Genomic DNA, 26,634 nt, shown 5'->3' on the forward strand with positions numbered 1-26,634 from the left:
AATGCCCACACGCTCGCCTACAACCCGTATTCATGGAATCGAATAGGGCAAACCAGCGCACGGTCAAAGACACGCACAGGGCCAAACAAGTACACCACAAAAAAGCAGGCGGTAGCGTAACAGCGACTTAAAAAAATGTGCGCCGAAATGGGCGCTAACAAAAAGCACCCCTATACAGCCATGATGAATAGGCCATACATGGCCCTCTAGGACAAATGAGGTGCAAAGGGGCACTGAAAAACACGGACACCCGCTGTGTGAAAAATAGCGTGTGCACGTGTTCCTGGGTGTGCGGGAAGTTCCACACGCGATTGGCCTGGGTACGTGTACTTCGGGGTGCGCGGGAAGTTCCACACGCGATTAGCCTGGGTACATGTACTACGGGGTGCGTGGGAAGTTCCACATGCGATTGGCCTGGGTAGGTGGGGGTGCGCGGGAAGTCCCACACGCGATTGGCCTGGGTACGTGTACTTTGAGGTGCGCGGGAAGATCCACACGCGATTGGCCTGGGTAGGTGGGGGTGCGCGGGAAGTCCCACACGTGATTGGCCTGGGTACGTGTACTTCGGGGTGCGCGGGAAGTTCCACACGCGATTGGCCTGGGTATGTGTATTCCCAGGTGCGCGGGAAGATTCACACGCGATTTCAGCAGGGTATGTGTATTTCGGTGGTGCCAGGGAATGCTACACGTGATTTGGCCATGTGGGTCCTCCCAGGAGTTCCCTCTACACCCTCCATGGCCCCTGCAGGCAGCCCACACCACAGGGTACTACCCTGCACCCCTGCTCATGTCCCACAGGCAACCCATCCACCATGGCCATGCCCACCAGCCAACCCACATGTCACCTTGCACTACTGATCACCAACACATGTCTCCCATCACCCCCACCCCCCAGCCACCAGGGGCAGCCGCCACCAGGCCCCCACTCATGTCCCCTATCACCCCCACCCCCCAGCAGTGCAGGGGCAACCTACACCAGGCCCCCACACATGTCTACCACCACCCCCACCCCCCAGCAGTGCAGGGGCAGCCTCCACCAGGCCCCCACTCATGTCTCCCATCACCCCCACCCCCCAGCAGTGAAGGGGCAGCCTCCACCAGGCCCCCACCTATGTCTACCACCACCCCCAGCCACCAGGGGCAGCCTCCACCAGGCTCCCACACATGTCCCCCTGCACCCCCACCCCCCAGCCACCAGGGGCAACCTCCACCAGGCCCCCACTCATGTCTCCCATCACTCCCACCCCCCAGCAGTGCAGGGGCAGCCTCCACCAAGCCCCCACTCATGTCTACCACATCCCTCACCCCCAGCAGTGCAGGGGCAGCCTCCACCAGGCCCCCACCCATGTCTACCACCGCCCCCACCCCCAGCCACCAGGGGCAGCCTCCACCAGGCCCCCATCCATGTCTACCACCCCCCATCCACCAGGGGCACCCTCCACCAGGCTCCCACACATGTCCCCCTGCACCCCCACCTCCCCAGCCACCAGGGGCAGCCTCCACCAGGCCCCCACTCATGTCTCCCATCAACGCCACCCCCCAGCAGTGCAGGGGCAGCCTCCACCAGGCCCCCACCCATGTCTACCACCACCCCCACCCCCCAGCCACCAGGTGCAGCCTCCACCAGGCCCCCAGTCATGTCTACCACCACCCAACCCCCCAGCAGTGCAGGGGCAGCCTCCACCAGGCCCCCACCAATGTCAACCACCACCCCCAGCCACCAGGGGCAGCCTCCACCAGGCTCCCACACATGTCCCCCTGCACCCCCACCCCCCAGCCACCAGGAGCAGCCTCCACCAGGCCCCGACTCCTGTCTATCAACACCCCCACCCCTCAGTAGTGCAAGGGGCAGCCTCCACCAGGCTCCCACACATGTCCCCCTGCACCCCCACCCCCCCAGCCACCAGGGGCAGCCTCCACCAGGCTCCCACACATGTACCCCTGCACCCCCACCCCCCAGCCACCAGGGGCAGCCTCCACCAGGCCCCCACTTATGTCTACCACCACCCCCACCCCCAGCAGTGCAGGGGCAGCCTCCACCAGGCCCCCACCCATGTCTACCACCACCCCCACCCCCCAGCCACCAGGGGCAGCCTCCACCAGGCCCTCACCCATGTCTACCACCACCCCCACCCCCCAGCAGTGCAGGGGCAGCCTCCACCAGGCTCCCACACATGTACCCCTGCACCCCCACCCCCTGTCCACCAGGGGCAGCCTCCACCAGGCTCCCACACATGTCCCCCTGCACCCCCACCCCCCAGGGGAAGCCTCCACCAGGCCCCCACTCATGTCCCCTATCACCCCCACCCCCCAGCAGTGCAGGGGCAGCCTCCACCAGGCCCCCACTCATGTCCCCTATCACCCCCACCCCCCAGCAGTGCAGGGGCAGCCTCCACCAGGCCCCCACTCATGTCCCCTATCACACCCACCCCCCAGCAGTGCAGGGGCAGCCTCCACCAGGCCCCCACTCATGTCTCCCATCACCCCCACCCCCAGCAGTGCAGGGGCAGCCTCCACCAGGCCCCCACCCATGTCTATCACCACCCCCACCCCCCAGCCACCAGGGGAAGCCTCCACCAGGCCCCCACCCATGTCTACCACCACCCCACCCCCCAGCAGTGCAGGGGCAGCCTCCACCAGGCCCCCACTCATGTCTCCCATCACCCTCACCCCCCGGCAGTGCAGGGGCAGCCTCCACCAGGCCCCCACTCATGTCTACCACCACCCCCACCCCCCAGCAGTGCAGGGGGAGCCTCCACCAGGCTCCCACACATGTCCCCCTGCACCCCCACCCCCAGGGGCAGCCTGTTAGGGAGAATTTTCTGTTTAGGCTGAATTTCCTGACCTAGTGAGTCCCCCAGCAGCTTTGCTGGATTTCTGGAGTTTGTTTTTTTCCATCCTGCCAAGAGTGAGACTCTTTCCTCCCACTCTTGGACATGTATGTATGTAATTCCTTTTGAAATGTCAATGTGTTCGATGGGCTATGGGGTCTTTTACTCCAAAGGGTCTCATATGTTTTTCTATGTGTGTTACACCGCACCCTACGTGCCGTAACATGGGGGCGTCCTAGCGGATCCCCCACCATCGACTCCATACCCGGGGTCTGACTACTGTCTCCCCGGGCATGTAAAGTCACCATTGGCTTTACTAGACCTAAATTTACTAACAGAACTAGTACAAACCATCTTATTGTGGACGTACTAGTAGGGGTAATTACTACTGGATCTTTTACTCGAGGGGGCACTGTCCCGCCCCCCCTCGTCGAGTTTTGGCTGGTGGCAGTGGAAACTACTTGTTATGTTCGACCCCGAGCATAACTCTATGGGATTCGTGCCATTGTTGGAGATTGATACTTTTTCTCATTAATCTCTGACGTACCACCGATCTACTTATCTTAAATAGGTTTATCGAGTGGTATTTTCTGCCAGAACTCGGTTTGTAAAATGGCGCCTGTGTTCGTCTCTGTGACTCCTAAACCAAAGGTCGAGCCCTTTGTTCCACTTTTGGCGGGCTCTGTTCAGAGACCCTCCAAAGTGGTGCCATTCTGTCTGGGTTACCACAGGGGTGTGGGAGGGGGTTTAGCCACCCTGGACCGAGTTGCCTTGCCAACTCCGGTCGCACTCTGGAGTGATTGGCCCAGGTGGTGAGCCTTCCCGCTCACCACTTAGCATGTGTTGATTGACAGCTAGGCTGAATGAATGGGGGTTTTCTGTATAAAAGCAGGGCTTTTGGGACTGGATCTTCAGAAGTCGCCACAGGACCTAAGAATCCAACGCGGGTAATGCTGAGCCGACCTGCACGACGACACCTCCGGTGGAGCCCTGCGGAACCGACTCACCACTTCCCGACGACAGAGGAGATCTCCCTGCCGGAGAGTCTCTTCCCCTGACTTGTGGGAACAACCAGTCCCCTTTGCTTTTTATTCGCCTCAGGACGTAGTGGTCGAATTGCCCGTACAGAGCACCTCGGCAACCGGATAGCCACTACCCCTGAACCGCGACCAAAAGGTGGTGCCTTGTGATGGAGCACTCCGCGGCTGGTCTCTTCCCTGGTGGTGCACCGGACTTCATTTTCTTCGACGACGAGATCATCTCTACTCTTGGCAAAGACCCGACGTGCATCCACCACCAGGAACAACTGCCCCCGCCGGAGCTGCCCTCCACATCAAGGTACTGTGTCCGCCTGGCTTCCCTTTCGATCGGTTCGAGTGAGGTGTCTTAATCCTCTCCGTTCCGTGGGGTCGCCTCCAAGCTTTTCTCATTCTTTGTTCTGAACTGGTTCAATCCACCGATAACAATTTGCAATACAGACTTGAATGCATCTCCACTAGAGACTTTTTGGGACATCGTGCCTTGCCTCTCTCCGAGTGGGCCTGGCCTCTGAACTTTACGATCTATTGTGATTCTTGCCTTCCTGCTTTGCATTTTATCCGCTTGGATCGAACTGTGTTGATTTCGTAACCTGCCTATCTTTTTCTCTCCCGTCCTAACTAATATTCAAGTGTCATCTGGGTTGAGGTATACACCTCTGTCTGAAAATAAGTGGTACCAGTAGAACCTAGAGTTGTCGATATTGTTAGGGGGATTGATCGCACCACTAGCACCAGTGGAATCCCCACCTCCAGACCCCATGGGTGTCCCTTCCACGGCCTCCTCCTTCACCAAACCCCCCACCAACCTGGATGACTCCGTGCCATCTTCCTCTGTTGGACCCTGTGGGGTCTCAGCTACCCCTTCTGCTGCCGAGGAGTCCAACTCTGACCTCCGCCTCTTGGACCTACGCTCAGCAGCTGCAGCCTGGGACGCGGCACCGACTCCTCACGCCCCAATGAGATGACAATCTGGGAGGGGAGCCGGGCCTTGTGTCTCCGGCTGGTGGTGCGATCCCTGCCTGTGTGCTCCACAGCACCCTCTCCGCCCTCTTCATCAGTTGATGCTGCAGACAGGGAGAGATAGAACACAGGCATCAGAGCACTGTACAATGGACTGATACACACATGACAGTTGTACATGAGTAGCAGTGTCATACTTCAGACATGGCATCACGCTCCCCAACACACATGTCATTTGTACACACATGAGCAATTCCACAGCAATATTGCACCAGCCAGCACCATCCATACACATACAACAGTATGAGCATCCGAAGGTGAGCCTGATGTCACATGAAACACGGGGAGTGCACTACACATGCACACGCGCCACCACACTTACATGCGTGTGTACATGTCCACCAACTGTCACAGTGATGAGATCGCCATCCATGTCACATCTGGCATTCAGCCTTCTACATGTCAGTGTCACATGCATCCAAGTTGCATCACAGTTGCATCACAGTTGCACACTTGTCAAATGCACACACATGCACATATACACAGTGCAGATACATGCAGCAGGAACCACCATCCATGTGTGACACCACAACCATGCCAACGTACATACACAGAAATTCAAACATGTGTGCTCCCACACCTGCATGTGCCCAGCATGCTTACTAACACATACACCATCGATGTGTCTCACACCTGAGAGGACTCACATGTGGCAGCCTCACGCCCATGTTCATACACATCCCTACATGGCCCTACAAAAACACATGTGCAACCTGCACACTACTGGCACACCACCACACGCACAGCGTCCAATCAGTATGCATGTACACTTACCGCTCGACTCCAGATGGGTATGCCTCTCAAAGACCTGGACGTGGAGCACTGGGCATATGCGTTCCAGGACCCTCATTTGGTGGTCGGACAGGTGGCCCCGGCGCCCCTTGGCATCCACTGCCTTCGAGAGGCGCCGGGCCTTGTTGAGGGTCCTGGACCTGAAGTCCTCCCAGCGCTTCTTGACATGTTGTAAGTCGCGGACTGCCACCCCCTCCGCGTTGATGGCAGTCACAATGTCCATCCAGATCCTGGTCCATCCTTCATAGTCGGCGCGCAAACTTCCAAAGAGAGCATCATACTGCCCCAGGACTTGCTCCACCAGGACACCAACTTCCCTGGCACTGAAGCTGGTGGCCCTCTGCCTCTCTGGATGGGGGTTGCCAGTGGTGGCAGATGGTGTTGTGCCCGATATGGCAACCCCAGAGGCAGGAGTGGGTGGGCAACTAGGTCTTGGGGCTGGGCTGTGGAGCGATGGTATCCCAGTTGGGAGTCTTCGGTTCCAGCAGGGGTGGTCACAGCAACTGCACCCCTGGCTGACGTGCAGGCAGCAAATAGCAGGGCACATGGGCAGCAGGCAGTCAGGCAGCAGCAGATGGCAGGTGGGAGCGTGCTCGGGGCTCTGGGGGTCAGTAATTCGGCCTTCTGGGCAGGAGCGTGGTGTTCCGTGTGTTTTTGCATGGCCAGCTTGATACGGAGTGATTTGGCACGTGAAAAAATTGCACGTCAGCGTGTAATTCGAGGAAAGGCCCTTAGCGCTTAAGCGCGTCTGTGACATTACGTGCGTGGGCGTTTCCCTCGTGACGTGGGCATAGTGGTTCAGCGCGCGTGAAAAAACTGCACGTCCGCGTGTGTATGCGTGTACTCCGAGGAAAGTGCCTACGCGCGTAAGTGACGTGGCACGCGTGGGCGTTTTCCTCAGCACGGGTTAAAGGTGAGCAGGGCAAGCAGTTCGCTGTACGTGCCTTTCGTGGAGACTGACGTGTGTTGCTGCTTCGTGTTGTTTCGCGCGCCATCTCAACTTCACAGCTATCAAGGACGTATATCTTCTTTTTGTGGGGGTAATGGCTACGTGTGTTTTTCTGCATCGTGCTTTTCAGACGGTGAGTCGCGCACGCTATTTTTCCCACTGCGGGTGCCCCCTGTGTATCGCACCTGTTTACGAGGTCATAGTAGCCTGCGTGTCCCACGCGTACACATTTTTCGTGTTACTGGGTGCCACCGCGTACTGCGGGAGGTTGATGCCACGCACGTAGGCTGCAGGGTTGCGTGCACGTTTTTACTGAAGTTTTGGGGTGCCTGAGCGTTGCGTGACCCGTCACTACATCACCGGGGTCACATACAGCTTTGCAGGTGCAGGAGGGCTATTCACATCTTGCATCCCACCCCCTTCACCCCAACTGCACAGGTCAATTGTGGTCTACACCTCCCATTGGCACTACTCCATCTGTACCGGCACTACTACATCTGTGCCATGGTTGGGGGGAGCCTCAGCTAGGCGTCCTCCTCGTGGTGGGCGTGGTCAGGGAGGTGGCTGGGGTGACCAGGGAGTAGGGGGACTCCAGGGTGTCCAGGGTGGCCACAGAGGGGGACGAGGCAGGGGTGCACCACTTGAGCACGATGTTGTGCCATGTGTTGGTGCAGTCATGCCACCACCCCCTGTGATTCCGGGAGATGCAGCTTCTGCATTTAGCACTGGCGCCCGTGTGACCCGGCAGTCCATTTCATCGACTGCCATGGGCCCAAGGGTAGTGGTAGCTGCAGATGCAGCTGTGGACACCACCACCCAGGTTCAGGGTCTGCCAGCGCAGGCTGCATTGGCACTTGAAAAGCCTTTGGAAGATTTCCAACAGGCCAGGAGGGAAACCATAGGGGCACGCAGGGCTGCCCTGACCAAGACACGTGTCCCTGGGGCAGTTATGTCATCTGCTGCCCCGAACAGCCGGGTGTTGGCAAGTGCAGGGGCAGATGCACCCAACAACACCCCGGTTGTGAGTCTGCCAACCAAGACAGTTGCGGTCAATGACCCTGCCACAGTGGATGTTGCTGCGCAGGGTCCATTAGAGGGCACCCAGCTGTCACTGACACAAGTCAGGCCTTTGGTCGTCCCTCCACCTGCCACACCCTTGGCTCAATCCACCGAACCCACTGGCCATACTCAACAGGGCGGCATTAGCCAGCCAGGGTCTGCGCCACAATCCAAGAGGAGGAAGGTTGCACCTGCAGCACAGGCTGGGATCCCACACACAGCCACAACCTCCTGCACGTCGAGGAAGAAGCCTTTCTGCAACCAGGAACTGGACTTCCTCATGGACTACGTGCGGGACCACAGCCGTGACATGCTAGTGGGTGCTAATTGTCAGACTACAGCTTCCCACCATGATACCCACTGCAAGCAAGTTGCGGAACATGTGAGTGTGTTCGGCCATGAGGTGCGCACGGCGCAAGACTGCAAAAAGTGTTGGAATGACCTCAAACGCAGCGCTAAGGCTAAGCGTGCCTCAAATGACAACTTGACTGGCAGTGGGCCTACCTGGTTCTGATGTGCAAGTAATACAATGCTTCCCTGATGCATGTCTGCTCTGCTGGATGGTGGACATGTGGAGCAGACGGGTACTGTCCACATCACCACTATTTTACCCTACTCACATGCTGGTTACCAGTATGCCCCTCCGGTCTATGCTCACTGGCCCTTCTGCATGTAGCATGGGGTGACCTTCCTCTCAGCCCAGGGACAATGTCATAGCATGAGTCACGTGCATGTGTCCTCTGCCTGCATGCGGATACTCCATGTAGGCATGCTCCCTTGCCCCTCCACCCCCCACTCTGCACCCCAATTCCGCCTTTGCACTGGTCTGCTTCAATATTGCTGTTGGGTACTTCCCTGTTCATGCGTCCTGTGTACATGCTAACTTCCAGCAGCCAATCTGCCAGACATATGCTGTGTGGTAAATCCTTAGTACTTGATGCAGGGTATCTCACTTGTACTGTGCAGAGGTGAGATGTCCGCAGGGACATGAGTGCCCATTCATGCTCCATTTGCATTCCACGCATGCCCCTATGTGTCCTTGACTGTAATACAAGTCCTGGGTGACATACTTTGCATGGCATTTCATCAGCCTTCCCATGTCCACTGTGTCTCAGTACTGCGTTGCGCACATGTTTAGGACCTGACAGTCTGTGTGTGTCACAGGCCTCAGCCTGTTTAATGGGCAATGACTCTGTCCAACTGGTGTAGTGTCGTGATGCCTGAAGTTGACCTTGCACTGCCTTCACATTTTATGACACACATCATGAAGTTCTTGTACATGTAGATAGTGAGTAACGTACATATTGTGTGCACTGCATTGACCCACCTCAGTGCAAACTGACACCTTTTGACATGCCTAATCACAGAAGCATTTTCAAGTTGACCCAGCATGCATGGCAGGTTCTATTTTGTGTGTGACATGTCTGGATGATGTGTTTGGTGTCTGTGTGTGTGTGTGTTGTGTGCTTCTAACATGTGTAGTGACCTTATTTCTCTCTAGTTTTCAGATGATGATGCAATGGAGCCAGAGGATGGTGTTGTCGTGCCAGGCACAGGGTTGTTATCACTACAGCAACCCGGCACAAGTGGGGGGTTGTGGGATGGTAGGCCATGAAAACCCACATGTGCTACAGTCCATCTTGTTTCTGGCTGGCAATGAGTCCAGCCCTGATGACCACTCTGACGTCCATGTCGAGTTGGACGAGCATCAGGTCCATATGTCAGGGGTGAGTGATTCTGATGTGGACACTCCTCTGTCCGCGACACCTGCACTGAGGGGTCAGACGGTCTTGGAACCTCCGCCTGTGGTGGATCGGGATGCAGGGTCAGCCTCCACACCAGTCACTGATGTGCCTGGACCATCACGTCGACGGGGGCATGTAGTCGTGCAGCCACGGGCAATGCCAAAACAACGAGGAATCCCAGTCCTTGGGTCCCGCAGGGTTCAAGCCCAGCAACGCGGTCGCCGCACGCAGCCGCAGTATACTGAGTGGGAGCAAGACATGACTCCCAATTCTGAATGGCAAGGGGCAGCAATCGAGAACATCGTTGAGAGCATGGAGCGTGTGGCCCAATCCGTACTCCCCCCTGCTAGGCAGGTGCTTCTCCAGCAGCAGGCGGCACGGTCCACGGGCCGCTCACTCAGGCTGGGCATGGCGGCCTCAGACAGGGCACGCCAGGCTGAAATGTCGTCCCTGCGTAAAGCAATTGCTGCTCACGCAGAGGCACACATGGCGGCCCTGAGGCAAGACTATGATTCCCTCATATCCACTCTGGGTGTCCTTATGATGTCCCAGAGGGAGCGGGCAGAGGAGAGGTTTGCGAGGCTTGAGCGTACCATCTCGGGTGAGCTACATGCTGGCGGTAGGTGCAGCAGTTGACCAGCCAGGGCTTGCAGGAGGAACTCCGTGTTACACGAACTACCTTGCAAGAGGAAGCACGTGTATCACAGGAGGTTCTGCATGCAGACCTACATGTGATCGCCGCACAGAACCAGGCTCACCCGTCCGGCAGACTTACTGCCGACAGGGGCAAGCTGCGGCTAGGCGTGGTCAGGCTCCTGTGCTACGTCCTCCTTTCCAGGAAGAGCCAGACTCGGACGACAGTCTATCTCCCACAGGTCGGGCTGTGCAGACGTTGAGCCCATGGATGTTTTTTTTCCTCAACATCGCATGTGGGTGTTGAGCAGCATCCTGTACCGCCCCCCTCCTGGTTGCCTCCCCCCCGGGTCGTATGTGGCCATTTTTGATTTTTCTTTTAGTTTAGTTAGTTTAGTTTCAATTTGATAGTTTGTTTAAATAGGTAATGTAGGTTTTTCATAGTTAGTGTAATTAGTTAATATAGTTTAAAATTGTTTGTCTATTGTGCTTTCATGTGACGGTGTGGTGCTTTGTGGCTTTTAAGAGCATCCACTGTCTGTACCAGCTGGGCCCTTCAAGCTTGTCTTGTGTATGTGTTTGCAGCTTGGGGTCCTTGACTCACATATGCCACTCCTGCTTCCCTTATCCATGGGCTCGCAAGCATGGTTCAGTGTAACAGCCTATTACACAAGGGCTCTGGACTGTCATATCTGTGGCATGTCTGCTGCTGTAAAACTTGTGTTAACACCCCTAGTGTGGATGATATGTGTGTTATTGACCACTGTTCTTCATTCGCTAGATGGGGGGTTTCATGATTGATGTGTACATTCATTGCTATTCATTGTGTAGTATGTTTATTATCTATACTGTACATGTGCTTGTTGCAATTCATGGCATAGATGGTGTGTTCAACAGTTTGCCTGTGAAAGACAGACTGATGGTGTGATTTCTGATGTACGTCTCTGACATGGTCCAGTCATGTAGGGGGGTGTGGCCAGAGCGCATGCCGTGAGGACGTGTATCCAAGAGGCTCCTGCCCGTGATCCTTCAGCTGGCTGAATTCAACCGGTAAACCCACATAATTTGTAAAGACAACTGCTTCTACCTATGGAAGAACCTCTCCGTACTACTGCGACCTAACTCCCGATAAAAATCGGAATCTCCAACATCCGAATCTAGCTGAGAGAACAGACACCCCCTGTGCATTCAAGATGGCGGCGACCGCTGCTGATCCGGACGCCACAGTGTGAATGGCGCAATTGCTGGAAGACTAGAGAAGCGTTGCTCTTCCCCGCCCTTGCATCGGCGGTCTATCCATCAGCCCCAGACACAACCTCGATCCCGGGACGATTAAGTGGGGCTCTACCAGACCATGAGAAGCTCCAGCCTGCGGATCGGTGGCTGCTACCAGCGGGGTGGAGACAGGCGGATCACATAGCCTGCGCCGGGGTCCCTGGGGACCGGAGCCTTCCTCCGCCGATCATAGGTGCTGGGCTTCTCTCAACCTACCGCCAGCGCTGGAAATAAGGAACAATACCATTGTGCTGCTCATGAGGGCGGGCAACTTCCCCCACACAACTTGGGCACGACCGAACAGAGCCTCCATGGACTGATGCTAAAAGAGGAACGTGGGGAGACAACCGTTGGTTGCCTGCACAGACGAGAGCCTTCCTACACCACCCGAAAGCTACACTGAGTCCCCCTCTGACTGTGGCTGGCGACTAACGCTACTCGCCCTGCAAAGGGCTGTAAACACAAGAGGACGGCCCCAGTGATTGGGCCATGGCTGACTAGATCACGAAGTCGTGTGCACTGGCCGGAGCTGGACCCTAATCAGCTGCACAGTGAGTGGCCGCTTTGAATCCACCCCCTTCTGCGTGGCATCCCCAGGGGACTATAGTAACACAAGATGGCTGGCTATAACACAACACAGTGATTCAACTATTACCACTCTGTGGTGCGTGATCTCGAACTAACTGCAAACTTAAGCCCTGGACTCCTTAGCCACGACCCACACAGCAACTACTGTGATGCCACTCCACCACACATAGTCTGCAGCAAGCCACATAGTCATTGGTATAGGAGTGGGGCACCTGAAACTCTCACACACCACGGAGAGTGGACTCGAGCTAAAGTACCCCTGACAGAGCCACGTACAAATAAGTACTAAGAGGCCGCACACAACCTCGAAAGACCAGAGGACTCCTTTGCATCTAACCACGGGAGAAGAGTCGCCAATACACGTATCTCTGGCCTCTCTGGAACAGCTCAAATACTGTAATTGCCAAGCCACTACAATTGCACTAAAATCAACCCCCAGCTGGATGTGAAACCCAGTATAACAAGGGGAGTTCTTGCGCTACCACTGGCAGAACCACAAAGAGCTGACGCAACTGAAGCGTGCTGCATAGCGAAGTTCCACCTGCAACACACCACTGTAACCCAGAGGCTACGGAAGAACCCATCAAATAAAGAAATCGGCATTTAACACAGAGAGAAGCATGTCCCCACCTAAAACCAAACCCAAACTAACCACAATGGACTCCTACACGACGGTCAGGCCTAAGCAACAGACACAACCTGAATCATGACCGATGGAGAACTACTACATTCGGAAGCAGCAACTAGCAACACGCAAGTTCTTCAAGCCATAGCGGCGCTCCGCACTTCTATAGAAAACAAAATAGATGAAATAAAAACAGACATGCAACTTATGCGTCAAGACGCACGCAACTTGACTGAAAGAGTAAACGCCAATGAAACCACCCTAAATGACAATGTAGAGAATACCACAGATCTGAAGAGACGGGTCCTGGACCTGGAACAAAAAGTGGTGAGATTGGAAACACGGTCTGAGGATGCAGAGGGTTGCGCTCGGCACAATAACATTAGGATTCTGGGTGTTCCTGAAGACATGGAGGGCCCCAACCCTACGGAATTCATAGAAACATTGATACAGCAGGAAATCGGACCAGGAAAGCTCTCACAAGGGTTTTCAGTGGAACATCCTCACAGGTCCCTGCAGAGGCGCCCTCCACCTGGCTCGCACCCCCGCCCGATCATCGCTAAAATTCTAAATTTTCACGACAGAGAGACTATACTGAAATATTCTAGAGAAGGCGGAGAAATTAGACGACAAGACTTGACAATAGTAATGTATCCCGATTATACCCCTGCAGTGCAACGTGCCAGGAACTCCTTCATACCAGTGAAGGCGAGGCTAAGAAAGCTTAACCTCAAATATATGTTGCTTTACCCCTCACGCCTCAAAGTCCTTTATAAAGGGAAAGCAATTTTTCTAGAGACCCCAGCCGCCGCAAACATGTGGCTTGAACATAACAACTTGGCAGACGACAACAAGGAACTACCAAAGGCAGATGAAAGGTAAATCGTGAAACTACAACTACCAACATGGATCGCAGTTCCCACACGGAAATATCTTAACCAATCGGCCTGTAACTATGACTGTAACAAGAAGATAACAATATCGGGCAGAAGCATAAGGAGTCACAAACGAACATGCTGATGACCCACCCCCAAAAGAAATGTGCAGGTCAAACCCCCGCACACCGCCCACACCGGAAGGCCTGGAGAGGCCCAGAAGGCCAGGGAGCTCCTGAGCGTTGCAAGTTAAACGCAACTGCTGGGAGCAGTTTGCAGTTAAGCCGTTTAGACAGTTCATTCGACAGAATGCCAGTTGAAAAAGTTGGTAAGTCTCCATATCATATAAAGATGGTGGCGGAGGGGAGGGCGGGCCACAGAAGAGCAGCTGAAGTCCCTCACTCTGAACTCCTAAACCCGGATCCTCCACCCGAAACGCTGCAAAGACCCCAACACCCCCCATAGGGTGACATGGCGATGAAAATAAAAATAATGACATGGAACGTGAGGGGCCTTGGCACTTATCTTCGAAGAAATAGAATTAAGTCCTACCTGCACAGAAAAGGGGTAATGATAGCGCTTTTACAGGAAACACACTGCACTGAGGAATCTATGGCCAAACTTCGAGAACATTGGGGACGACAGGGATACGGGACTGCCTACTCTAGGTATGCTAGGGGGGTGTATACATGGATCCATCCCCAACTTCCATTTCGTTTAACCAGAGCTGTGAAGGATCCAGAGGGTAGATTCGTGATACTGCAGAGGCATATTGAACAACAAGAAGTATACATAGTGAACTCCTACCTCCCCAATAATAACATTCCAGCCCATCTTGACCTAATGTATGCTAAGATCACATTGCATAGAAATGATCTATTCATATGGGGAGGGGGCTTTAATTGCACCCATACCCCAGAACTAGACAGGTCTCTGCCCTTACCCAACGCCCCGTCTGCAGCCACCACCGCACTAAACAACATGACAGACAGATTAGGCCTGGCCGACATGTGGAGGGAACCACACCCGCTCACACGAAACTACTCTTACTATTCATCCCCTCACGGCCTCCACACAAGGTTAGATTATATCTTTGTAAATAGAGAACATCTGCCCCAAATGGCAGAGGCACAGAATCTGGGGAGGACGATCTCTGATCACTCTCCATTAGTGATAGAATGGAACCACGCTGGCCCCAGATCTCCCATCCCCACGTGGCGAAAGCCAGTCGAAACCCTGAAGGATCAAGTCTTCTGTGATCAGCTACAAGACTCAATAGAAAGCTATATAGAACTAAATACGGGAAGTGTAGATCTGGTAAGCACTGTATGGCAGGCTTTGAAAGTGGTGATACGGGGAGAAGTCATAGTAAAAGCTGGGGGTGTGAGAAAACGGCTACGAGAAGAATTAACACAAAGGGAAAGAGAGTTCGAGAGGCTAGACACCAGTCACTTAGACCCACGACAACGAGAAGACAACTCAAAGCCCTTAAAGATGAATGTACGATAGCCTGGGACAGACTGGCTAAGTTTGACTACGCCACCAAAACAAACAGGGGACACATAGAGGCTGATAAACCCAGCAGGTTGTTAGCCTGGCTCTGCAGAAAAGAGCGTCCCAGACACTCGATTACTGCGCTGCAGGATACTAATGGCGATCTGCATCATACCCAACACAGCATAAACGACATCTTTAGAGACTATTATGCACATTTATACTTGCATGATACCACAGTCCCCCCAGAACAGATTGCACACACCCTAGAGGAGATAGGATTACCCAGGCTCTCCCCCACACAAGCTGAAGCAGTAGGTGCTGATATTACTGCAGAGAATATAGCTGAAGCAATTAAGTCACAAGCTACGTGTAAAGCCCCAGGCAGCGACGGGCTACCCCCAGAATTTTACAAAGCCTACGGCCCCTCCCTGGTCCCGCTTTTGCACGAGGTCTTCCTGGAAACGTATGAACGGGGCATTTTACCTGATAGCATGAGGGAAACCCTAGTGATCCCAGTTCTTAAGCCTAATAAGCCAGCTGAACACTGTGACTCATACCGACCCCCTGGCCATGCTTAACTATGATGTTAAATTACTGACCACAATCCTAGCAAAAAGGCTGTCTAGACTTATAGGGGACATTATCCACACAGACCAAAGCAGATTTGTGCCAGGACGCAACAAAACTATGAATTTGCGCAGGCTCCAGCACATTGTCAAACAGACAGACACTAGCTCTGAACCATACGCCTTATTATCGCTAGATGCCATTAAGGCATTTGATTCTATATATTGGGAATGGTTGTTACCGGTCCTAAAAGAATTTGGTTTTGGCCCGGGATTTGTTCGATGGGTCAAAATACTGTATACCAGGACAAAGCCTCGGGTAAAAACTGGGAGGTATGTATCAGAGGCAAGGAATAAATGCAGAGGCACTAGGCAGGGATGCCCGCTGTCTCCCATGCTCTATATACTTGGGTTACAGCCCATTGCCATTTATTTTAGGAAACGATTCTTCGATGCAGGCATAAGGCTGGGAGGGATTGACCACATCATTTCGCTATATGCGGACAATGTCTACTGTACGTCAGGGATCCATATCTTAATATTCCAACCATGCTGGACGTCCTGGACAATTTTTCCAAAGTTTCAGGTATACAATTCAGAAAAACAAAATCCTGCCTGTTCCCACTGGCAGGGCTGAAAGACAGAGACATGGAACATCTCCCAGCGCTTGGAATACAATGGCAGACCACAGTGTTCCGCTATCTTGGAATTCAAGTGATGCATACCCCGGAATTAATGCACGAACACAACACGAAAGCGACAATACCTGCACTGCGCAGATCGATGAGATTCTGGTCGAAGTTCCCCCTATCTGTGATGGGCAGAGCCTCTCTGGTCAAAATGATTGTTCTCCCACGGTTCTTATACAAGTTCCAGAATGTGCAATACCATGTTAACAACCTGTTCTTCCGCCTGCTCGAGTCGATTGTCCGTAACTTCCTATGGGGACAGAACAGACACAATATAGCACATTCTGCCCTGGTACTAACGCATGCACAAGGCAGAATCCATCTCCCGAACTTTGAGAACTATTTGGCTGCTCAACTTAGCTTTGTGGCCGACAAGTCTACCTCCGAGACCCCCCTGCTGCAATCCACGATCTCCCCCGTACAGCTGAGAGAACTTCTCTGGGCACCACAACACTTACTGAGAGACATACCCTTCATAGTCACTTTGGGGAGACAGGTATGGCAACGGGTGAAGTTAATACTTCGGCTGAAACACCCAAACGCCTCGGAAATACCAATGGTTCGAGACATGTGTAAAACGAATGCAGAGCTACTGCACCTTAGACACTGGGAAAGGAAAGGTGTTTATACTTGGGGGGACCTATATGACGAAGGCTCCTTTAGAGAGTTTGAATCACTCCAGCGGGAAGATGACATACACACTGGCCAATTCCTCTGGTATCACAGAACACGAGAGACGGCGAAGAGAGTATGGGACACTTGGCCAGAAGAACCAGAGGCAGTCCCCCTCATAACGCTGCTAAATAACTTAGGTGAGGGACGCAGAGCGGTCTCCCAGATATACAGCCACCTTAATGACACCCTCAACCCGAAGAGCGAGACCATGAAAAGGAAATGGGAGACAGACCTGGGACGGGAACTGTCAGAAGGAGAATGGAATAGGGCGCTAGCATACCCTAAAGCTGTGTCCAGAAACCACAGATTCCGGTTCATACAATTGAGCATGCTATACAGGACATATCTGACTCCTTGTAGGCTGGCGAAAATTAATAATAAAATGAGAGCTCACTGTCCTCGGTGCAAAACAGATGACGCAGATTTACTTCACATGTTCTGGGAATGTAACACAGTGCAATCCTTCTGGAAGAGAATAAAGCAGACGTTTGAAAAGGTGGGCGCCTCCACATACGGATGGTCCCCTGAGGAGTGTCTCCTTGGAACACACCCCAGGCCAGCCAAACTTAAACACTGGGTGAGACTTATGGATTTAACTTGCATACTGGCTAAGAGACAAATTGCCATGACCTGGAAAACCCCTGCAGGGCCAAACTACAATGTGTGGCGTAACGAGCTGGAAAGATGGATCAATGCAGAGACAAGAGCATGGGAAGATAGCGTTGCCAGGTCAACGGATGAATCTAGCGCAACCCTCGAGATATGGAAAGAAATTACCACCACTATGATTTACCCCTCAGATGATAAGCCCCCATGAACGAAAAAAAAGGACTTACCTGTACAAAATTTCAAGAATATGATACACTCAACGGAGATATACATGGGAACGACCTAGACCCCAGGACTCCGAGATCCCCCCCTCTTTCTGCTCCCGCCCCCCTAACCCCTTGTCCACCAACAAGCTGAGTAATGGACATTAAGAATTGGAGACAGTTAAATGTTGTTAAGTTACCTTTATAATTAGCAAAAACGTTATTGTTTGTTGTGCAACACTGTTAACCTTGCTACCGAAGATGTATTCGGTTTGATGAGTGAGACTGTATAATAACAAATGCCAATAAACAGATTTGAAAATAAATGGTCCAGTCATGTAATGCCTGAAGAGACACACACAGATGATTTTAAAGCATTAATCATCTGTTTCATGCACTTTCTGCAGGGGGATGAGCCTCCAGACCACCTTTACCAGCAGACATGGGCCATTGGACGACTGGAAGCTGGACACATTTGGTGGTGCCGACATGCGCATGTGTGCTCAAGCAGAGGCACAGGGATTGCGCTCATGCATCTGAAAACAGCTGACGTGTTTCAAGGGACTCCAGGCAAGGTGAGCAGCACAGGGGGGCAACAACGCAGCAGACCTTCCACCTGGCCAGTTGCACATGCATGCTTAGTAGCAGCACTGACGGTGGGCTTGGACAAATATTGGTGTTGAAGTGCACAATACAGCTGAGATGCATTGGTGGACTAATGGCTAGTTGATGGGAAAGTTGTCTGGGCCACCTGCAGGGCCAGTGGCACATACCTTCCGGTCCACCATGGTCCATTGATGCACTTGTATTAGCCATGTAGCATTGCGAGACATGGAAAGAAGCAGCTCACAGGGACAGACAGCAAGGGACAGACTTGTGTGCAGTGCATTTCATTACCATGTAGAATTTGACACATGCACTACCCAGTCCCCTTCTCATCAGAGCAGGAGCTCTACCTGCTCTGCCAGCTGCAGGAGCAGCCATATCAGCACCTTCACCCCTGCCGGGTGTTAAGGTAAGGCCTGGGGCATTTTACGGAGCCCAAGCCATTATTACGGCTGAAATTGCTTTCCGCGCCCATTCCACTCTGCTTTACTCCCCCTGGCCGCAGTGCAACCTTTAATACAGAATCATGCCAAAAACGTGGTTTTCATGCCACTTTTGCTAAAAACGAGTGTTCGCCGCCATTGAATGCCACGAGGACTCCCCACACTTCATCATGGCCGCCCCTGCCTCCTGCACCCTCCCCACTGGTGCCATTGAGCCAGGAAGCTCCCGAATTGGCTGCTAGTCTCCACAACTAGCCAATTTACACCGCCGGCAGGTGAGCGCCGGCCCACGAAGAAGGCACAGGAACCAAGGCACCTGACTGAGCTGACCGAGCTGAACGTGCTGCGGTCTGCGCCCTGTCCCTAAGCCCTGCTACCTGCCTTCAACCTGACCTTCCCACAGGTACATGCATCAAGGTAATGCAAGACTCATTTGTTGCTGCAATTGTGGGCTATCACGTGTGCTACATTGCCTGACTGCTATGCAAAGCCAAGCTTCCACACCAGTCAGCATACTAGACCCCATTGCTACCCCTCCATACGGAAGCCACGTTGCCCTGCCCTAGCCATATGTCACAAAGTACCTATTCACTAGCCAGCCTGTCTCCAAATGCAAAATTCTGATTTTCATATGCCATGTTAAATTGTGATTCAGCGCCACTCTGGCTGCCTTGGCAACCCTGAACTGAGATGTGCCACCTTAAAGCGCTTCGACTAGAAAAAAGTAAAATGGAACAAATCTGGAGACAATCACCCACAGACCACAAGTTATTACTAAACAAAATCAAGGCCAATTACAAAAAAGAAATTATAGCTGCCAAACAAGAATCCTATAACCAGAGGATCGCACATTCCAACTCTAGCACCAAAGAATTGTTTAGAATTATCAAAGAATTGGAAACACCAGTGCCTGTCCCAGATACTTGCGTGAAGAACAAACAATGGTGCACTAGTGTCCAAAATGCACTAAACAACAAAGTCCTAGGCCTTCAAACCAAAATTAAAAATAAGAAATATTCCCTCTCCAAATCAACCAACCCCATTAATACCCCCCTAGTACTCCACCCACTCACATCCCACCCAACAGTACTCGCTTTAGCTTCTCCAAAGTCACTACCCTAGAAGTGGAAAAAATCATTCTTAGCCTCAAACCTTCCAACTGTAAAGGCAACCTCTGCCCCCCACAAATCATTAAAGATGCGTCAAGAGACCTATCGCCATTCATCACCAAACTCATCAACGCCTCATTCACTTCAGGAACAGTCCCCAGCAACCTCAAAGAGTCCTGGGTCCTCCCCCTCCTTAAAAAACCTTCCCTTGACCCCTCTATCCCGACCAACTACAGACCCATTACCACCGTCCCCTTCCTGCTTAAGATACTAGACAAGACAGCATACCAACAAATCCAAAAAACCTGGAAACTAACCACCTCCTAGGTACATGACAATCAGGCTTTAGACCCCTACACAGGACTGAAACAGCCCTCTTTGATCTGAAAGCCCAGATAGACACCATCAGAGACAACGGTAAAACTGCACTACTTCTCTTACTAGACCTCTCCGCGGCGTTCGACCTAGTTGACCACAAAATCCTTTGCAATCATCTAGATTCAGCCGCGCACTTCTCCCAAGAAGCCATCAGATGGATCGAGTCATTCCTCAGAAACAGATCCATGTGTGTCTTCTCACCACTGCCGCTGCCAACCCCATCCCCATCACATGCGGAGTCCCTCAGGGCTCCTGCGTCTCCCCTACTCTGTACAAGGTGTTCACAAAAACCCTGTTTGATGATCTAGATGGCCCGGGTATCACCTATAATAATTACGCTGATGATACACAGATCCTCATCCCGCTGATGGGAGACTACAACCAGGATTTGGCCTTGGTGAATAAGGTGTACCTCATCATCCAGGTATGGATGGCTTCACACAGTCTATGCCTGAATGATGACAAGACGGAACTCATAATCCTTGGGTCCTCTACAAACATAACCAAATTAGACCAAAACTATACCAACTTCATCTTAGACGGGAACCCGATCAAGGTTGCCAGAGAAGTGAAAACTTTAGGAATATACCTCGACTCCGCCCTTACCTTCCATAAACAGGTTAGTTCCATGGCATCTTCCACAGCCTACACATGTAAGCTTATAAGAGCTGCCCAACCCTTCCTATCTCCCCAGAGTTGCATTACACTAGCCAGAGCCTTGGTATTATCCAAACGGGATTACTGTAATGCCCTCTACGTCGGAGCCAGCAAGCAAATCACAAACAAAATTCAGACGCTCCAAAACAACGCTCTCAGAGCTGCGCTTAACATGCCCAAGAGAGCCCACATCTCCAACATCCGGAAATCCCATAACTGGCTCAACACCTCAGACAAAATCTTGCTCAAAGTAGCATTGCTAACGCACAAATGTCTAAACAACGCTGCCCCATGCTACCTTGCAGACAGAATATGCAAATACACCCCCAACAGACCCACCAGAACCTCTAACGCAAACCTACTCATAGTCCCTAGGTACAAACGCACTAAAATGGGCGGCAACCACTTCCATTTGAAGGCACCCCAACTTTGGAACGCCCTACCACCATCCCTTAGGTCACCTCAAACCTTTACTCACTTCAGACGCAATTATATGCAATGGATAAAGAACAAAGAGCTCTAATTCGTCTAACCCAACACCACTCTGCTGCCAACCTAGAACGAATGCTTATCTGCAAACTCCCTAATATATCTGCAATGTAGGTATAAGATATGTATAAGCTGTAAGTGATATGTATATGATATGTATAAGCTACCTCACTGTAACACTGTAAGTGATATGTATAAGATATGTATAAGCAACCTGTAACCAAGCTTTGAATAATCTGCTGCTCATGCGCCCTCATACTCTCGGGTCTGGCGCGCAATACAAATGAATAAACTAAACTAAACTAAACTACTTTATTTGGGTCATGGTGGAACACAACTTGTTCTGAAGTGATACCTTGCTATTTGCGTCTGGCTGCTTACCCAGGGAACATTGCATGTTGTGTGATTCGTGACACATTGGTCTTCCATTTGCAACGTACCCAGCGGCGCATGACTTACTGCATTGACTGTGTATGAACTATCACAGGGGTAATGTTACGTATGGGTACGAAGCAACCACACCAGCTTGTTTGTTTGTAGAGTATTTTGTTACTTTGGGGCATATATGGTGGTGTGTTTGTGTGTTATGGGCACGCACAGATTAGTAACTGTGGCTCTCTTTGCAGCATTAAACTGCTCCTGTTACCGGACCGGAGAGTGCGCAGGCAGGAGGCCAGCACTCACCCCAGAGATAAGTTTCTCTTTGTCTTCCATTTGAGTACATTGTTACTATGTGCAATGTGATCAGGTTTGGTGTACTTGTGTATGTGTAAATGTCAGGAGTACATTTTTGTGCATTTCCTACTTTCCCGTGCAAATCCTACTCCCCTGTCCTGCCCCTCATTCCGGTTATCCAGTATAGAAATGCCTGTCCCGACTGCATATCCCTGACCCTCCTTCCCCACCAGGGTCTCAGAGGCCTCTGTGAGTTTGACCTTGCAGGCACCACGACCACGGTGGGGGTGGTTGGTTCGTGCCACTCCTGCACCTGTACACGGGAGCTGTGACAGTAGACATCAGTTTGTGATGCATTATTCAGTGTTATGTTCCACACATGGTACACATCCTGTTTTGACATTGTTTTACTGTGCTACCTTAGTTGATACGTCATTGTGGTAGTACTTGGGCTTTGTGACGTACTGCTACTTCAAGTCATCTACTGGAGGCTCTTCTGGTTTGTTTTGCGGCCTGCAGGCTTTTTGCTTGGCTTCTGTGTTGGCCTGCTTTCAGTTCTCTTTGATTTGGTTTTTTTACAAGTCAAGGTGGCCTCTGAGGGTGCTGGACACTTTTTGCACACAAGGTGGGAGATGTTGACAAACGGGAAGGGTGATCCTGTGACCAGGTGAACCTCAAGGATGAAGGCTACATAACCCAGGTGCTGTTGTTCAGTGGGTCATGGTGATTTGTGAGGGAGGGGGTGTGTTTTGTTGTTGACAGTTGCCTTGCCCTACAGTGTGATGCGCACCCTATCCTATGTACATGATGTATTCTGCTGATCAATGCCTGTTCATGTGTTGTGTTTAGCTTTCAAGTATGAGGGAATAGTTGTGGCTTGACATGCTGGGGTGTATACATGGTGAATGTTCACATGTGATGTGTAGAGGACACTGATGGTCACTTGATTGCACATGCATATATTGAGTGCATGACCCTACTGACCCACACACTCGCACTATGATCCACTCACTGCATGTACAACCACCCTTCCATGTCCACATGCACACTCTGTTTGCCTTCTGGTGCCCACTGTGTCCCTGCAGCACATGATCTATGAACAATTGTGGATCCTGTACATGCGTATTTTGCTTTTTGATGTAGTTTGTCGCTTAGATGTGATGCTTAGGGTGTGCGTCACACACAATGTTGTTCACTATGCTGTGCGCTGAGCAGTGTGTTGCATGAGGTGGACACTGCACACAGAAGGTGCAGTGTTGATTTTGCTATGCACAATGTGCATGTAGGCAGGCATTCATTGTTATGTTACAACTACAACTGTTGGAATGCATTTGGGCATGACTTCTTTTGTGTGGGAGGTTGTTGGTCCGTCATTTAATCTGATTCCTTGTCAGGCATCATTGTCTGATGCCACTTTACATTTTTCACATGTCAATGTGTACCTTATTGGTACTGTGTTGGTGTATAGCTATTGCTTGCCATGTCCTGTTGTGGTTTGCGAGGGTTTGGTTGACATAAAAGTGATAGTCATGGCCTGTTTTCCAGGTCTGTGTGATTCACAACTTGCATGTGTGCCTTGTGGTCACACAGGATTGCTTATGTTTAAGTAGCTAGGGATGCACAAAATGTGGCACTTCCGTGGCAAAATTCTCAGGGTGGTAAGGTTGTGACAGTTGGCTGTCCCTTTGTCATCATCGATTGTCACTTGGTATGTGCCAGGCCTGTGTGCACTCCACAGGGGTGGGAGTTTAGGTGAAAAATGTGGCCGAAAGCTGGGTCCGGGCTTTCCCCTCCCATGGGCAGCGCCTGTGCCTGTGGTTGTGGATGTGGGGGCACCACCATGTCCACCGGTACGCCCTGCCGTGTTGCAACATTGTGCAGGACACATGCTGCCACAATGATCCTGCACACTACTGGGGGTGCATAGAGTAGCTGCCCGCCAGAGCGATCAAGGGAGCGGAAGCGTGACTTGAGCACTCCGAATGTGCGCTCCACTATGGCCCTGGTTGCAACATGGGCTGCGTTGTATCTTACCTGGGGTGGTGTGGTGGGGTTCCGGATTGGCGTCATCATGTAGTTGCTCAAAGGGTAGGCACTGTCCCTTGGAGAGGTGATGATGGTTATGATTATTGGGGTTTGTGTAGTTGTGTGTGACATGCATGCATGTACACGGGCATTTGTACTCAGCTAGGAGCCATGTGTCGCCATGCTGCCCAGCTTCCAGGGCCCGGCTCAGGGTGGACATTCTGTATATGAAACTGTCATGGGTGGAGCCAGGGTAGTTTGCATAGACAGAGGTGATGATTCCCTTTGCATTGCATACCACCTGCTTGTTGATGGAATGCCAGTGCTTGCGGTTTCGGTAGATGTGCTCAGTGGCCTGAGGTGGACGTAGGGCCACATGGGTGCAATCTATGGCACCAAGCACTTTGGGGAAGTGTGCCACCCTGTAAAAGTCCTGGACTATGGCCTGCCCTTCTGCGGGTGTTCTGGGCATGTATATGTGCCTGCGGACTGAGAGGCGTGCAGTGATGATTGCCAACACCTGGTGTAGGCAGCGTGACTGCGTTGCCTGTGAGACCCTCCCCTCTATGGCAGTAGTCCGCTGAAATGGCCCAGTGGCCAAAAAATGCAGGACATTGAGCACCTTCTCCAAGGGGCTCAATGCTTGGGAGCAAAGGGTGGGGGATGTAAGGTCATCTTCCCACTCCCTAACAAGGTCTAGGATGATACGAAGTGGAAACCTATACCTGCCGTAGACCTGGTCGTCAGGCATCCCAAAAAGGCTTGTCCAGGGTGAAAAAATGCAGGCCCTGGCTATTCTCTTTCTCCTGCTGTGTCCCACGATCAGTGCTGTGACAAATGGGGCATTCATCGTAGCTGTATAGACGTGTTTGTTGTTTGCGCACACTTTTATACTGTGCGCAGGACGCTTCCACCTGCCTTCGTGTGGTGGACGCGTTGACGCCTGTGCGCGTCTTTTGATGTGCGCGGGTTTCCCGTATTCGAATCCATGAATACGGGTTGTTCGCGTGCGTGTGGGCGTTCCGTGTAGTTCCCTGCAGTACTTCCCCAGTTACGCCTTCTTTTTCATGCGTTATTCCCCATTCCGCGTGTTATGCCCACTGTTCCGCCCACTTTTGTTGTGTGCGCCGCACTATTTGCGCTTTCCCTGCACGCCACTTGATGACGTGTGCGCCCGCAAGCGCAATGCACAGATTTGGCGCAAAACCAGTGGAGAACCCGCGCAGCGCCTTCCTTGAAAGGCAGGCGTGCGCGTGCGCTTGCTTTCTCATGCTTGCGCCAGCTTGCGCTGGGATTTTCGGCGCACATTTGTTCCATGAATCGGCCCCTTAATTTCAACATGTTTGAAAAAAGTAGGTTCTGTTGAGCAGAACCTAAAGCCACCTGCAATTAATGCCAACATGTTCTTTTCAAAATATGATTATCCATTTCTAAAGTAACATTTTCCAACTCCCAACCACCAAAAGACACTGCCTTTCTAGCTAGCTGAACGATTCCTGTGACTGCGCAAGCATTTCCAAGCAATTCCTGAACATGGACTGATGGGTCTGGATTCCCAAAGATGACTGCCTAACTCTCATAAAAGAGAAGGTTTGTGGACCGCCCAGTACAGTGAAAGTCAGGGTGACTCGGAGTTTCAGACAACCCGTTTCACCAAGGATTATTCATTAGGACCTTCGGCCACCTTTCCTTCAGGAGCACATCTGTCCTGCATTCCAACAATGATGCAGGAAGCAGATGGACATTTTCTGGAATCTTTGTTCATAATTAGTGCCACACAGCTTGATACATACAAGTACATACTTGTGACATAAGGGATTTAAAGTCCCTGACAGGATTAATTAAAATCCCTTTTTAAATAGAACCGCAAAGTCAATATATCACTGGTACAGTTATGACAGACCATGTTTATGGACAGACAGGACAATTGTGGCAAACTCCAGGAACTCCTGTCATGGCTTCAATGGAACTGTGACCACCTACATTTCAGACGCCTGTCCGATACCCTACTGTGCAGGTTTAAGTCTGTGATGTGTACTCACTCTGGCATTACGTGTGAAATGTATTGCTCCCTGTTTTCAAAGAAGCCCATGCCCTTTGATCTGGAGGGACAGGTGACTCATCTCAATGTAATGTCATAGCTTTACAGCAGAGGACAACATTAATTTCAAAAAGCATGAACTGGAATCAAGTTTTGCAAGGAGGTTGGTTTGATTATCTAAACACGAAGTGCTACAGCTTAGATATTGCAAAATGTTCGATTTAACTAAATAATTTCTATTACATCAATTTCTCTTTATTAATGTACACACGGCATGGATGTGAAACACACATACTGATTTGTGGCCCCTGAGCTTGAGATGGCAACTTCATAATTCCAAGCAACCTGAGAGGTTTGGAACCATATATCAAGGTTTTCTCTTCACGTATCAGTCCTACTTGAATTAAAGCAGCAGGTCGGCCCCACCTTCCAACGATGAAGGTTAATATCCTTGTGCTGCTGTTGATGGAGTTAGTGAGTATGCAGTCTACAGTCCCGCTGCGACTCAAACAAGTTATGTTATCTTCTGTTAAGTTGACT

The sequence above is a fragment of the Ambystoma mexicanum genome, chromosome 6p (genome assembly GCF_040938575.1).
Source record: "Ambystoma mexicanum isolate Mex_15411 chromosome 6p, UKY_AmexF1_1, whole genome shotgun sequence".
NCBI lineage: Eukaryota > Metazoa > Chordata > Amphibia > Caudata > Ambystomatidae > Ambystoma > Ambystoma mexicanum.